General features: G+C 41.7%; 1 protein-coding gene across 1 annotated transcript in view; it reads right to left on the bottom strand.

The window, feature by feature from the left end:
• The window catches only part of LOC106094619 (methionine-R-sulfoxide reductase B1), a 117,132-nt gene extending 108,208 nt beyond the window's left edge, over positions 1–8,924 (bottom strand). Inside the window, exon 1 of the mRNA XM_059362326.1 lies at positions 8,920–8,924. The gene's annotated coding sequence lies outside the window, so the exon portion shown is untranslated. The remainder of the gene's footprint in view (positions 1–8,919) is intronic.
• Between the last annotated feature and the right edge of the window lie 8,010 nt (positions 8,925–16,934).

Here is a 16,934-nt window from a genome sequence, read left to right as displayed (position 1 = left end):
ATAAAAGCTTCATTTATAACTCGATTTCGATGAAACTTGAAACAGTGTCTTGTTTTTAAATCTCTCGACATCCGACCCAAATATGGTTCAGATCGGACTATATTAAGATATAGCTGCCATATGGACCGATTTGCCGATAAGGGTCTGAAACCCATTAAAGCTGAATTTTTAACCGATTTTGCTGAAATTCGAAGCAATAAGTCGTTTTAAGCCTCCCGACATCAGACCAAAATGTGGTTCAGATCGAACGATATTTAGATATAGCTGCCATGTAGACCGATCTGCTGATTAAGGCAGATCTGAAACCCATTAAAGCTGTAATTGTTTCACTGAAATTTGAATCAGTGAATACTATTAAGCCTTCCGCTATGCAAGCCAAATATGATGTAGATCGGACTATATTTAGACATAGCTGCCATACAGAAAAATCTGCAGTTGAGGGTCTGCAGCCCATAAAAGGTGCATTTATTCGTATTTAGTCGTATTTCGATAAATTTTGAAACAGTGAATTGTTTTAATCCTCCCGACGTCAGACCCAAATATGGTTCTGATGGGTCTATGTTTAGATAGAGCTGCCATATAGACCGATATTCCAATTTAGGGTCTTAATCCATTAAAGAGCGGATTTATTGCTTGATTTCGCTGAAACTGTTTCTTGAATATGAGTTCTTGGGACTTGAATAAAATAGATATAATTATTGATATGGTAGTGGAGTTATAATAAACCAGTAAGGAAGGGCAAAATTCGGGCGGTGCCGACTGTATAATACCATACACCTCCCCTATAAGTACAATGTGGGAGCTATATCCAATTCTGAACCAATTTTGATGGTGCTCGGCGGATGTTTTCAGATGGGTTATAAAACAACCCGTATCAAATTTAGAGCAAATATGTTCAAACTGTAATAACTAGGGTTATTGCAAATTACCCAAAATTTGGAAGCTGTATCTAAACCTGAACCGATTTCGAGCAACCTTCTCAGATATTGTGGCAGTCGTTGGTCAAAAATCGGTTGACAAATGAGCACTTTATTGCAATATTTCCTAAAATCGGGCGATATATATATATGGGAGCTATATCTTAATCTGATACGATTTGGTGCAGATATTGTGGTAGTTGATGAGGAAAGCGTTGTACAAAGTTATGGCAAGATTGGTCAATAAATGCGCTTGCAGTGGCTCTAGAAGTGAAAATCGGGCAATATACATATATGACAGCTATATCTAAATCTGAATCGATTTCTATGAAATTCACCAGTAATGTCGAGAGTCAAGAGAAAATCCTTCGTACCAAATTTCAAGAGAATCGGTTAAGAAATTACATTTATTGCATTAATACTTTCAAATCGGACGAACATATATATGTGAGCTGTATCCAAATCTGAACCGATCTTTTCCAATTTCAATGGGCTTCGTCTCTAGAGGACGACGATCGGTTAAAAATTGCGACCTGTAGTTTGTACACAAATTAGCATGGACAGACAGACAGGCGGACATAGCTAAACCGAATCTGATTCTGAGTCGACCGGTCTCCTTTCAACCCAACGGCTTAGGCCTGGCTGTAGGAACGTGCTGGTGGTGTCCTCAAAAAGCATGTCATGATTGACCTATCAAAAATTGAATTCCCTACTGAAGCCAGACAAAGGTTCAAGTAAAACGAAATCGTACAGAACAATACCTTTTCTCTAGCAAGTACGTTATTGGATGGTTATTAGTAAGCCATGAAGCAATGTTCTGGTCTTATCAGACTAGACCAGACAAAACAAGTAAAAGCGTGCTAAGTTCGGCCGGGCCGAATCTTATATACCCTCCACCATGGATCGCATTTGTCGAGTTGTTTTCCCGGCATCTCTTCTTAGGCTAAAAAGGATATAAGAAAAGAGTTGCTCTGCTATTACAACGATATCAAGATATGGTCCGGTTCGGACCACAATTAAATTATATGTTGGAGACCTGTGTAAAATTTCAGCCAATTCGAATAAGAATTGCGCCCATTGGGGCTCACGAAGTAAAATAGAGAGAACGATTTATATGGGATCTGTATCGGGCTATAGACCGATAATAAACACGTTTGTTGATAGTCATGAGAGGATCCGTCGTACAAAATTTCAGGCATATCGGATAATAATTGCGACCTCTAGGGGTCAAGAAGTCAAGATCCCAGATCGGTTTATATGGCAGCTATATCAGGTTATGAACCGATTTGAACCTTATTTGATACAGTTGTTGAAAGTAAAAATAAAATACGTCATGCAAAATTTCAGCCAAATCGGATAGGAATTGAGCCCTCTAGAAGCTCAAGAAGTCAAATCCCCAGATCTGTTTATATGACAGCTATATCAGGTAATGGACCGATTTCAACCATACTTGGCACAGTTGTTGGATATCATAATAAAATACTTCGTGCAAAAATTCATTCAAATCGGATAAGAATTGTGCCCTCTAGAGGCTCAAGAAGTCAAGACCCAAGATCGGTTTATATGGCAGCTATATCAGGTTATGAACCGATTTGAACCATACTTGGCACAGTTGTTGGGTATCGAAACAAAACACGTCGTGCGAAATTCCATTCCAATCGGATAAGAATTGCGCCCTCTAGAGGCTCAAGAAGTCAAGACCCAAGATCGGTTTATATGGCAGCTATATCAGGTTATGGACCGATTTGGGCCGTACTTGCCACAGTTGTTGGATATAATAACAGAACACGTCGTGCAAAATTTCATTTCAATCGGATAAGAATTGCGCACTCTAGAGGCTCAAGAAGTCGAGACCCAAGATCGGTTTATATGGCAGCTATATCAGGTTATAAACCGATTTGAACCATACTTGGAACAGTTGTTGGATATCATAACAAAACACGTCGTGCAAAATTTCATTCTGATCGGATAAGAATTGCGCACGCTAGAGGCTCAAGAAGTCAAGACCCAAGATCGGTTTATATGGCAGCTATATCAGGTTATGAACCGATTTGAACCATACTTGGCACAGTTGTTGGATATCATAACAAAACACGTCGTGCAAAATTTCATTCTGATCGGATAAGAATTGCGCACGCTAGAGGCTCAAGAAGTCAAGACCCAAGATCGGTTTATATGGCAGCTATATCAGGTTATGGACCGATTTGAACCATACTTGGCACAGTTGTTGGATATAATAACAAAACACGTCGTGCGAAATTTCATTTCAATCGGATAAGAATTGCGCACACTAGAGGCTCAAGAAGTCAAGACCCAAGATCGGTTTATATGGCAGCTATATCAAAACATGGACCGATATGGCCCATTTACAATACCAACCGACCTACAAAAATATATATACTTTATGGGGTCTCGAGTAGTTACAAACAGAATGACGAAATTAGTATACCCCCCATCTTATGGTGGAGGGTATAATGATGCTCCACAAACTTTGTCCATATGTGATCTTCTCAATCTGTTGGTGTTTAATATTGACTCTGAGAATCCACATGAAATTGTATCCACACATATTAACATTTTAGATTTTTTTTAAAATTTTTCAATATTACACTTGTTTTTCACATTGACAGTGACACAGTACTGAAGATGTTTTTCTACAAATGTATCTGCCTTCCTTGCACAGATAATTGCATGTGAAACTACATTTTTATTGCCAAAATAAATGAAATTTTGTCAACATTGACATAAAATTGCTGTTGCAATTTGGTTTTGCAAATTTCAATTAAATTTTTTAATTAAGATTTTTATTGCAATTTGTTCTCAGCAGAGGCAACATGAAAATTTGTTTATACTTCTTCCTTTTTTTTATGGGATCAAATTTTTTTCCTTGAAATTTCATTTTAACTCTTGCTAACTGAGATGGATCATATTTGAAGAAAAAAGTGTTATGGGCAATTTTTGTACATTTCATGTTGAAACATTGGAAATTTGTTAAGCAAATAAAAAAAAAGTTGAATACCATTGGAATGCAAATAAACAATTTAAACAAGAAGTAAAAAATTTTGCTGAGGGGTAACGTGAAAACAAAAATGAAACGATCACGTCCAAGCTATGACTTTAATATGACTGTTCTTCATTCTTAATTTTACATTTCTTATTTGTACTTAAACATAATGTAAGTGCTACCAAATCAAAAAGTTTACAGAGATTCCACCTATTACTTACAAAAGTAGAATTAATGCTGCTTTGTAGCTTAATTATTCCAAAAATATATTTGGCAGTACAACACATTGAAATATTTATCGTCTCGACATTGTAAGTCGATCTAGCCATGTCTTCCTGTACGTCAGTCTGTTAAAATCACGATAGCGGTCGAACGCGTACGGCTTGTAACGGCGAGTTTACCTCTGGTTCCTGGGGTACAGCTCACCGGGGGCAGGGTCATTCTCAGAAATTTATTTGTTTCAGCGACAGGGACAGATTTGTTATAATCGTTGTAATAGGTTTTATTTAGTAAGCAGTACTTAATCTAGGCGTTATCGGGCTAAATTAAAGATTGAGTCGAAGATCCGGGGTCTGGCTATATTAACCTTTGAGACTTGAGTTCCTTACGGAGCGGATGTGTTTTAATAATGCTCTTAATAGTTTTATGTCAGTTGGAAAACTAAATATTTATTTGGCAAAAAATCTCTATTTTCCCTTGCTGTTGGGTTGCTCACCTGTGAGAATATGCAACGTATGCATATTCACACGGCTACGCGTATGCGTGTCTATATGGGCGAATCAGATTATCTAAGCCAGACAATGATAATGCCCAAGGCCAGAAATTTGTTTCTCGCATATACACCAGAGAACAGCAGCAAGCCACTTTAAAAATGAGTGCAAGTGATAGACATAAAGCGAATGGCATGCTCACACCTTATACCAGCAATCGTTGTTGACGCTAGCGAATCTCAAAGACTAAAAAACATAAAAGGATGCTTTAAATTCGTTGAGTTGCCAATCATATTTTACATTTTATGCAATACACATGATAGCTCACATTGAGCGCAACTGACACACACTCAGCTACCTTTCAATGCCTTTTGTAATGGCTTGGGTAAAGAAAACAAGTAAGAGCGTGCTAAGTTCGGCCGTGTCGAATCTTATATACCCTCCACCATGGATCGCACTTGTCGAGCGCGGTATCTCTTTTTATACAAACAAAGAATAATGAAAAAGAACTGTTATGCTATTGGAGCAATATCAAGTTAAAGTTCGATTCGGACCATAAATGAATTGAATGCTGAACATTGTAGAAGAACAAATTTTTAAAAACAACAAATTTTGTCCATGAACATTCCACTAAGGAACAGAGGCAAACTTCTCACATATCAATGAGTGCAGTCCGATTCAAGTTTAAGCTCAATGATAACGGGGCCTCCTTTTTATAGCCGAGTCCGAACGGCGTGCCGCAGTGCGACACCTCTTTGGAGAGAAGTTTTATATGGCATAGTACCTCACAAATGTTGCCAGCATTAGGAGGGGAAAACCACCGCTGAAAAATTTGTCTGATGGTCTCGCCAGGATTCGAACCCAGGCGTTCAGCGTCAAAGGCGGACCTGCTAACCTCTGCGCTACGGTGGCCTCCACATTGTAGAAGTCATTGTGTAATATTTCAGTCCATTCGGATAAGAATTCCGCCTTGCAGGGGCTCAAGAAGAAAAATCGGGAGATCGGTTTATATAGGAGCTGTATCAAGCTATGGATGAATTCAGACCATATTGGACAAGTATGTTGAAGGCCATGGGAGAAGCAGTTGTACAAAACTTGTGCCAAATCAGATAAGAATTGCGCTCTCTAGAGGTTCAAGAAATCAAGACCCAAAATCGGTTTATATGGCAGCTACATCAAAACATGGACCGATTTGGCCCATTTACAATCCCAACCCACCTACACTAATAAGAAGTATTTGTACAAAATTTCAAGCGGCTTGCTATATTCCTTCAAAAGTTAACGCGCCTTCGACAGACAGACGGACGGACGGACATGGCTGGTCCGACTTAAAATGTCACGACGATCAAGAATATATATACTTTATGGGGTCTTAGACGCATATTTCGAGGTGTTACCATCCTATGGTGGAGGGTATAAAAAGTTACTACCAAAACTTGGAGTCGGTGAACGCTACTTTAAGAGCGTAAACTCCATTTCAAATTCTCATATTTTCTCATTTTTGGTTATTGGGTTCGTAAATAAGCAAAATATGCCTAATTGGTCAGGTGACAAACCACATATGCTTCACGAATCGTCAACACTTCTTCCACAAACAAGTAAAAAGTCTTTAAGTTCGGCCGGACCGAACTTTGGATACTCACCACATCAGGTATATATATAAACTATCTTTCGTCATAGTCCGGTGAAAAATGCATAATTTATGGCCCCATACCAGCTATATCGAAATATAGTCTGATTTGGACCAAATTCGGCACGGACATTGAGTGGAACAGAATTTTGGTCTTTTTGGCAGCTATATCCAAATATAGACAGATCTGAACCATATACCACGCGAATATCGAAAAGCCTAACATAAGTCACCAAATTTTAGCGAAATAGGACAATAAATACAGCTTTATGGGTCCAAAACCTTAAAACGAGAGATCGGCCTATATGGCAACTATATCCAAATCTGAACCGATTTGAGCCAAAAAAGAAAAGAGGGTGCAGATATTTATCCGCCCCATGCCACTATGGACATACCCTAAGCCAATAATCGGTTTGCTGTGCGCTCTAAATACTAAAAAAGAAACTTCGAAAAAGAAAATCTGAGTAAGGGATTCCGTGCTACTTACAAAATCCTTAATTATTTTCCAGACATGCCCCTTAGTTGGTTCATGTCTGGTATTGTGTCCCCACCTAAGTGCCGGTATCTATTAGAAGCGAAAGCCGGGCAATGACAAAGGAAACGCTCCAACGTCTCATCATCTTCCCCGCATGCCACACCGATTTTACATAAGTGAGCACGTAGTCCTATGTGCCCCTTAAGACACCAAAAGCTATACTGACCTCCTTCTTACTTCCTTTCAATAATAGCCTCGTCCCCTTACGATCTGGATCTGTTTCGCTGTTCCATAGGGTTCCATGCGCATTCGCCGCCCATGCCCTTAACTCGGATTGCGTCGACCCGAAAGGCTTCGAGTTAACCAAGTTTATTGACGGCAGTCCTCTGGCCTTCACTGCCAAATCACCTGCCCTTTCATTCCCCTTTACTCCGTTATGGCCCGGCACTCAAACAATGCGGATTTTGCCATCCTCAGAGAAGGCGTTGATCTCCTTACATTCCAAGACTGTTTGTGACCTTACCGTCCTGGTTATTGTTGCCCTTATGACCTATTTACTGTCCGTAAAGATGTTCATACTCGACGTCCTCGCGTTAACACCACACCACCTCATGCATTCTGTGATCGCCCGGATCTCCGCCAGCAGGAAAGTATTATGGTCAGGCAGTCTAAAACAGATCACAGTCCCTGGGTTCTCAATGTAGACCCCCAGGCCCAATCTGTCCTCTAGCTTTGATCCATCCGTGTAACATGATCTTCCAGATGGCAACACTAGGGTTCCGTCAATCCAAGACTGTGCCGGTGGCAGCAGTGCCTCGCACTCGACCTCAAGGTTCATATCAGGTATCCGATCGGAAACCACTTCCCTTCCTTCCGATTTTCCTATTGTCGCCTCAATTATTCTGCAATGGTCTGATATGCTCTAATCCTCAATCCATTCTCCCATCGCCTTAAGTCTCATAGCCTCAGTGGCTGCCTCAAACTTAATCTGTATGTGAATGGGTCGGATATTTAGAATAGTCTCCAGTGCCCTAGTGGGCGTGGTCCTCATCGCTCTACCTATTGCAAATTGCAACCACCGAAAACCACCGCTGAAAATTTTTTTTTATGGCTTCACCAGGATTTGAACTCAGGCGTTCAGCGTCATAGGCGGACATGCTAACCTCTGCGCTGCGGTGACCTCCTATGCCGAGACAAAATGTTCTCTGAACCTGTTGTATGGTCCTTATGTTGCACTTCTTCTCCATCGCAATGCACCAAACTGCTGAGGCGTAAGTAAGTATTGGTCTAATCACGCTCCTGTAGAGCCAGTGGACTATCCTCGGATTCAGGTCATATTTCGAGCCTACGACCCGTTTAGATATACTAAATTTCCCATGATCAGTCTATTAGGGAATAGAGTATACTTCTCTAATACCAATGAGTACAGTCCGATTAAATAATTAGCTCAATGATAAGGGGCCTCCTTTTCTACGCCGAGTCCGAACGGCGTGCCGCAATGCGACACCATTTGGTAGAGAAGTTTTAACATAGCAGGATACCTCACAAATGTAGCCAGCATTTGTAAGAGGATAGCCACCGCTGAAAATTTTTCTGATGTTCACGACGGAATTTGAATCCAGGCTTTCGGCGTCATAGGCGGACATGCTGACTTCTGCGCCACGCAGGCTCCTCAGATTTAGATAAAGCTCCATATATATGATGGTCAGATTTTGGGTAACAACATTTTGGCAATAATGTTGTCATTTGTCAACAGTAGTTATTACTATTTTTTTGTTTGTTCTCTTTCGAGACGAGCTAAATGATCGGAGTTGCAAATGGAAATGGAAAGCCAAAGATAGCAACACACACCAACCACTATGGGACGCGTTTCATCTTTGGTTAGAAGACTTTTCAACCATATTAGGTGTGAAGGCTTCAAGGGCCGTGCGTTGGTATGTTGTATTTTAATCGTATTATTAGCAAAAACAACCTTGTCTATTAGCTGTACTTTTCCTAATGCATGTATTTTTGTGTAATGACAGATATTCTTTCTGTGACAAATTACACTTCTTCCGTACTACACATGATTTTGTGCATCTGTTAGAAGTTGTATAGATGACTTCGAACGCTAAGACAACGGCAATGGCTCTTGCTGTTGTTCCGTATGCCCAGGTTCGAATCCTGGTTGGGCTCTGCCGAATTTTTAATTTTTCAGGTTTTTTTTTGCCTGCTAGGGCGAAGATCATTAAATTTTACAATTTTTGTTTGTTTCTCTTTCGAGACGAGTTCAATGATCAGAGATTTTTCCATTTGCATCTCCGATCATTGAACTCGTCTCGAAAGAGAAACAAACAAAAATTGTAAAATTTAATGATCTTCGCCCTAACAGGCAAAAAAACTTGAAAAATGAAAAATTCGCCAGAACTCGGCCAGGATTCGGGCGGAACACGTGTGCCCAGGTGTGCCCACGGGAAGTCAAAGATAGCAATACACACCAATGGGACTCGTTTCGTCTTTGTTGCTCGAAATTTGATGCGGGTTGTTTAATAACCCATCTGAAAGCATCCACCCAGGTCCATAAAAATTGGTTCAAGATTAGATAAGGGTTGCCCAAAAAGTAATTGCAGATTTTTTAAAAGAAAGTAAATGCATTTGTAATAAAACTTCTAATGAACTTTAATCAAATATATAATTGCCATTTTGTTCGATAACCTTTTGCCATCTTCCTGGCAAATTTAGTATTTCACGATCATAGAACTTCTGGCCTTTATCTGCAAAAAACTGAACCAAGTGCGATTTTATAGCCTCATCATTGCCGAAAGTTTTACCATTTAAGGAGTTCTGCCAAGATCGAAATAAATGGTAGTCTGATGGTGCAAGGTCAGGGCTATATGGTGGATGCATCAAAAGTTTCCAGCCAAGCTCACTCAGTTTTTGGCGAGTGACCAAAGATGTGTGCGGTCTAGCGTTGTCCTGGTTGAATATGACACCTTTACGATTGACCAATTCTGGTCGCTTCTCCTTGATGGCTGTATTCAATTTGTCCAATTGTTGACAGTAAACATCCGAATTAATCGTTTGGTTCCTTGGAAGCAGCTCAAAATATACCACACCCTTCCAATCCCACCAAACAGACAGCATAACCTTCTTTTGGTGGATATCAGCCTTTGAAGTGGTTTGAGCTGGTACACCATGCTTGGACCATGATCGTTTTCGACTAACGTTGTTGTAGACAATCCATTTTTCATCTCCAGTTATGATTCGTTTTAAAAACGGATCGAATTCATTGCGTTTAAGGTGCATATCCCTAGCGTTGATTCGGATTGTTAAATGAATTTCTTTCAATACATGTGGTACCCAAATATCAAGCTTTTTCACCAGTCCAAGACTTTTTATGTGATAATGAACGGTTGATTTTGGTATATTTAACTTCTCTCATATCTCACGCTCAGTTACATGACGATCCAATTCGATTAATGCTTTAATTTGATCATCATCAACTTCATTTGGCCGACCTGAACGTGGCTCATCTTTAAGTGAAAAATCTCCAGAACGGAATTTGCGAAACCAATTTTGACACTGTCTTCCTTTTAAGGCTTTATCACCATACACATCTCGTAACTTTTTAGCGTTTTTTTCTTTACGGAAATAATAAAGTAAAATATGACGAAAATGCTCCTTTGTGGGCTCCATATTAAAATTGACGCCAAACAAACAAATGTAAACAAAATTTCACGCACTTTTTTTCTAAAGCAAGCTAAAAGTAACAGCTGATAACTGACAGAAGAAAGAATGCAATTACAGAGTCACAAACCGTTGAAAAAATTTGTCAACGCCGACTATATGAAAAATCCGCAATTACTTTTTGGCAACCCTTCTTCCACTTTGTACTTATAAGTGTAGGTGTAGGGTAATTCATAGTCGGTACCGGCTGACTTTTGCCATTCCTTACTGATCCGTAGTAGAAAAGAAGAAAGGAAAGGCTTTTGCCATGCAACACAGCCCCTAAATACTCAGATTCCCAACGTTAACACTAATATTTGTTACAATTCATGTTAATTAGGTCATTGTGCACTCTAAACATTCTCCACAATACAATTTCCATACAAAAGGATGTAACTAGTTTTTCATTAAATGAAAACGTGGTCTAATAATCGTAGCAAGTATCACAACAACATCAACAACACTTGAAATCCAATCATGCCTAGTGATTGCTTCTCATGTGCAATAAAATACAATGGAGTTCATATTTATTAGCTAATCATATAGGCATCAACACATTTGTCAATAGAACTGGGAATCAAGGCGCGTTCATTGGTTTCCAATTTCCATAACCACATAATTTCAACTCAATGTTGAGATTCAACTGCGGCTACCGCCGCCAATCACAATTACATTGGCCACAATAGCAAAAATTGTACGAGGAGCTTGGTGGACCTCTAGAATACATGGATTTTGTTGGTTATTCTGCTCCTTCTACCGCACCTTCTGCCAATAGGCAGACATTTATAACAGGCGGATGTAACAGCATTGCTGGTCACACAGAAGGTTGTGGTCCTAGAGAGGGGTACATTTCTCATACAAATTAAGGTTTGTTGGACATGCCTACTGAGTGCATGATATAGCATAAGGTCGCCTAGCAAGCAGTATCGCAATATCATGGGGTCATTCATATTTGTACGTACATGTGTATTTATGTGGGGCATTTCACCACTTTTGTAAGGTTTACAAAATTAGAAAATCGTAGGAGTTAAGGTGGTAACTGCAACATCTGCAGCCAGTGCAGTGACAGCAGCCTTAATACAGCCAAATGAACAGGGAGCCGGCAATGACAGCCATCACACACTTCCAAGAAGCCCATTAAGTGGAGGATCAACGATTGAGGTCATCTAGATATACCACTACCGGAGCGAGACGGCTATACACACTTTGATGGAGAAAATCAGCAAGATTCATACAACGTAAATTCAGCAAGGGACGACCGGGAGCAAAGTTTCTGGTCTTAATCGTGTCAACTACCAATTATTCCAGTATTGATATCGTCAAACAGCTCGTCAGAGGTATTCACGCTCCCTGGGAGGGCGCAAAGCTCGACCTGGTGAGAAAGATGGCTATCCCTCACCTCACAAAGGAGACGGTCTTCAACAAGGGACGTGGCAGTAAATTTGCTATAGAACGCACATTTGAATTCTTGGGCAAGCAAAACCAAGGTTTGGTCGCAGAGAAGTGGGAGGTCTTCCACAGGGAGGAGAAGGAGTACTGAACTCTCCTTGTGGTTGGCATTAATCAAGTCTCCGTGACGAGTTTGGCTAAGAGTAAAGGCATGGCGCACTACGGGGGCAAAGCTGTCTTTTTCAAGATTGGGAAGACTAAGATAGGCAGAAATTCTTATTTTGAGACATCAGGCCATACAGTGGCAGGTGACTCAACACCGCCCAGCGAATAGGGGGCTGACAACGAGACAATCACAGCATCTCTCAATTTTGAAAAGACTATGATAAGCAAAGATCCTTATAGTAAAATATCAGGCAGTGCGGTGGCGAGAGACCCAACACAGCCTAACAAACTGGGACCCGTAGACGGACCCATCACCGACTTCAAGATTCGGAATACTGGTATAGGTAAAGACCCCAATATTGAAACTTTAGGCAGCGCAGCGACTGGAGTCTCAATGCAACCCAACGAACAGTGAGCCGATGATGGTACCATCAACGACTCGCAAGATGCCCATTTACTTAAGATTTGGAAGACTGGGATAGGCTGATGTCCTAGTATTGAAACATCAGGCAATACAGGGAATGAAAGCCCAATACAGCCTTACGAACAGGGACCCGACGATGGAACCATAATCGACTTTATAAAGAGTCGGAGGACTAGACTAGGCAAAGAACCTAAAACGATGACATCAGGCAGTGCAGTGACAGGAAAGCCAATGCAGTCTAAAGAACAGGAATCAGACGATGAGATCATCCCCTACTCTCAAGATGCCCATTTACTGGAGAACCAATGATTGAGGTAATCCCGATAAATCTCCAATGGAGCGAGACTGCTACACACGCTCTGATGTAGAAAATCAGCAAGGGTAAGATTCATATTGCCTTAATTCAGGAGCCATGGACGACCCGGAACAAAGTTTCTGGACTGAACCATATCGACTACCAATTATTCAATGCTAATACTGGTACACGGCCGAGGACCTTCGTTATTTGTCATAAAATTTTTTATTTTGCCCAGTGTTGTCAACGTCGGATGCAACAGTGGTGAGACAGGGAGACGGAGGAGCATACGTGGCATCACTTTATCTGCCTTCCGACACCGCCACCCACGTCGGAGCTGCAACGGCTGGTGAGGAAAGCAAAACAGATAGGAAACGAGGTAATAATAGAGTGTGATGCGAACTCTCACCACATTTCGTAGGGTAGTACCAACACTAATAAGCGGGGCCAATCCCTGGCAGAGTTCATGAATACTAACGACCTAATATTGGTAACACCGCTACCTTTGTTAATAGGATTAGGGAGGAGGTATTAGATGTGACGATATGTTCGGAAAATCTAATCGACGAGGTTCACGATTGGAGGGTCTTCATGGAATACTCTTTCTCTAATCAACGCTACATTAGATTTAGAAAAGCACGGCCAGCGCCGAGTTCGATAAGCTTCCGGATTAAGTTGAAATCCAACTGGACAAAATTCGTAAGGCTACTCAGAAGAAGACTTGGGCAAGATAATTTAGATTGTCCAAGCATAGAAGACATTGACGAAAATATCAAAAAGATTACGACTGCATTGGGGTCCTTCGAAGATAGTTGTCCTCTTCAGGAAAGAAAATCAGCCCAAGAAAACTCCTGAAAGACCGGGAAGATTCGCAATATTGGGAAAGAGGTCCGCAGACTTCTTAACAGAGCACGTCGTAAAAAGCCGAAGTTTATTGGGATGTGTATTACACTCGGCTCAAGGAATACAATAAGATAACCAGAACGGCAAAAGGTGCCTCCTGTAAGCTTTTTTTTCTGCGAACAGGTTGCTAGCGTTCATGACGCTGCCAAGATAAAAAAGTTTCTCTCAAGAAATCATGTCCAAACTGAAACTTAAGTAGACAACATGGGAGTAAGAGCAAAGGCAATGAGGACATGTTGAGGCTTTTGATGAAAACCCTTTTTTCACAGGATACGACAGGACTCACGGAGATACCGGAATCTTGGTATAGTGATAGTGGTCGAAGGCTTATCATTCGAAGTCTTCCAAGGCTTATCATATTCCCTTTTTTGCTATTTGAGCTAAAATATTTCAGCTGTACTATCTCATATGCATATGTTAACTATGTGTCAATGTATGCGGCTAGTTTCCATTCATTCAATGGTAACACAATATTGGATCCTAGATGAGATAAATATAAAGTGAAAGCTAGGCCAAAACCACTCCAAATATTGTGTTAAGGGAAATCATGATGAGACAAATGCGAATGCAAGGAAAATGTGTGGTAAGGAGGACACTAGCGGTATGGATGAACATGGGAAACTGTTAACAACTTCATTAAATTCTATATCGTACAAATCACAGTAACACCCAAACAAATGTATGGCAACATATACAAACACCTTAGTAAGTCTTTATGATATTTGGGGTAGGTAATATTCACAGTCTTGCAGGTTGCAAGTTTTGGGCAAATAATAAAAAGGTTATTATACGTTATTATACGAACTTATACTGCAGTTATATGAAGATTTTCATATTGTCAAGATAAGGTTATGCTGTTGTTGTGTTCTATCCTTCGTCTGCTTGATTCTGTTGGGTGTCAAGATCCAGGATCTCTGCGACTAAAATGGGGTGCATTCACAGGGATCTGGGTCTGAGTCGAGATGGTCTGGCTGGACCATTAAACAGGTGACGTTTATCGTGTTGTTCCTGGTTACAATCGGGACATACATCTTGGACGTTGGCATCTATCCTTGCTCTATAGGAGTTGAGGCGGCTGCATCGGCCGGAACGTAATTGAGCCAAAACTACTCTGGTTTGCCAGAGGAAGTCAATTTCTTCAGGTGCAATGGGAGGCGTTTGTTCTCCAAGGACAACATTCTCCCGGTAACTATTTACCTCATCTGATTCCGTGGCTGCATGAATGTTGTCTAGACCCCCTTGATATGCCGATTGATCTAGAGGTTTTTCTTGTAGCGCTGAACCTCACGCTCTAGATCATTTGGATTTACCTTAAGGCTTCTGGGTGGTGGATTTCTCTCCACAAGATGATGATTTAGATGGTCTCTGTAATAACAGCCCAAAAGGTATTGCTTAGACAGCATGCAGTTATGTCTTCGCATTGGTCGCATCTTTGTCTTCTGATGAAGGTGGTCCACATGAAAACTGAGGAGACAGCAAGTCGCAGTTCGGAGGGCGGCATTCTGACAGATCTGAATATTATTCCATTGCGTGCCACAAAGCCGACGAGACCACACTGGCGCTGCATAACTTACCACAGACCGGCCAATTGCTTTGTACGTGGTCAACAAGGTTTCTTTGTCAGCACCCCAAGTGCTGCCGGCAAGTGACTTGAAGACCTTATTTCTACTTTTGAATTTAGCAAAAACTGCTGTGGCATGTGAGGAGAATGTGTAAGAGCTACCAAATGTCACACCAAGTATTTTGGAATACTTGATGGCCGGATAGATAGATATCTTCAGATTTCCTGCAGCGATATATGAGGCAAGTTCGTTGAGGTAGACGTTCAACCTATCGTAGATGTCAACAATGGGTGGGGGGCCTGATACCATGATCGTACAATCGTCCGCATATGAGACGATCTCTATGCCGTCTGGAGGGGGTGGAATGGAGGATAGGTAGAGATTAAACAGTGCCGGAGATGTCACCCAACTTGGGGAACTCCCTGTTTCACTTTACGTTGCTTCGACTTCTTATCCCTAAATTCCACAAATGACTGGCGACCACACAGATAATACACAACCCAGCGTTTGAGGTCCGGCTGGAGGGACGTGTTGGCGATTTCCTCAAATAGTTTGGCATGGCTGACCGTGTCGAATGCTTTCGATAGGTCCAGTGCCACGAGGACAGTCCTACCACATGGCTTGGGCTGATTGAAGCCACTGCAAATGTGTGCGATCATAGCCCTCGAAATCCATGTTGATGCTCGGCGAATGGAAATTCTGCTACGAGGACGCCTCAAGTGTTTTTGCTCCTGGTGAGAGAAGGGATATCGGTCTGTACGACTCCCCTAAACTCTAGTTTGGAGAGGTCGATAGGTCGATGGACCTACGATAGGTCTAGTGCCACGAGGACCGTCCTATCACATGGCCTGGACTGATTCAGGCCACGGCAAATGTGTGCCATGTGTGTGATAGCATGCAAATCTATTGTTATGCTATGCAGTCTTCGAAATCCATGTTGATGCTCGGCGAATGGAAATTCTCCTACGAGGCTCGGGAGGAGTAATGCCTCAAGTGTCTTTGCTACTGGTGAGAGAAGGGAGATCGGGCCTAAACTCGGTTCCTTTCCAAGCTTCAGCAGCGAGATCACTCTGCTTATCTTCCAGACATCGGGAACTTTAAGAGTGTTCATAGACAGGTTGAGCACAGTAGTAAGGTACTCAACTCCAGGTAAATCCAGATTCTTCAGCACCAGTGTAGAGATTCCGTCGGGGCTCAATGCCTTGGATGACTTGGAGCCACGGATGACATTCATAACTTCGCCCACGGTAAATTGTGATGGTTGTCCATTGGCTCGGGCAGCACGGATTCAACGAATGTCTCTCCTCCTTGCCCTGTCACTCTCGGGATGCTCAATAAATTGACGGTTGAACAACCTGGCGCATCTCTTCGGATTAGTCACGGTTACGTCGCCAAAAGTGACTGAGGCCCTGTTATCTCGTCTACCGGGGTTCGAGAGTGACTTAACAGTAGACCACAGCTTGCCTAAACCGGTGGCTAAGTTACATTGCTCCAAGTATTCCAGCCACAAATTCCGCCTATGTTCGTTGACTACCCTGTTTATTTGCAGATTCAGCTCACTGATTCTGGGGTTAGCGGGGTCCGTACAACGAATCCCATCACGCTCGTCTGCGAGTATCACTGCCTGGGCCGGGAAATTTGGCCGCACTAGGGGCATTCGACCGGCTAATATAAAGCGAGCGGCTGCTGCTTGAATGATGTCTCGGAAATTCCTCTTGGCAACTAGCACATCCGAGAGGAGTGGAGGTTCACTGA

The sequence above is a fragment of the Stomoxys calcitrans genome, chromosome 2, assembly GCF_963082655.1.
Source record: "Stomoxys calcitrans chromosome 2, idStoCalc2.1, whole genome shotgun sequence".
Lineage (NCBI taxonomy): Eukaryota > Metazoa > Arthropoda > Insecta > Diptera > Muscidae > Stomoxys > Stomoxys calcitrans.
The sequence above is the reverse complement of the archived record's forward strand: the minus strand, read 5'-3'. Positions and strand labels throughout refer to the sequence as shown.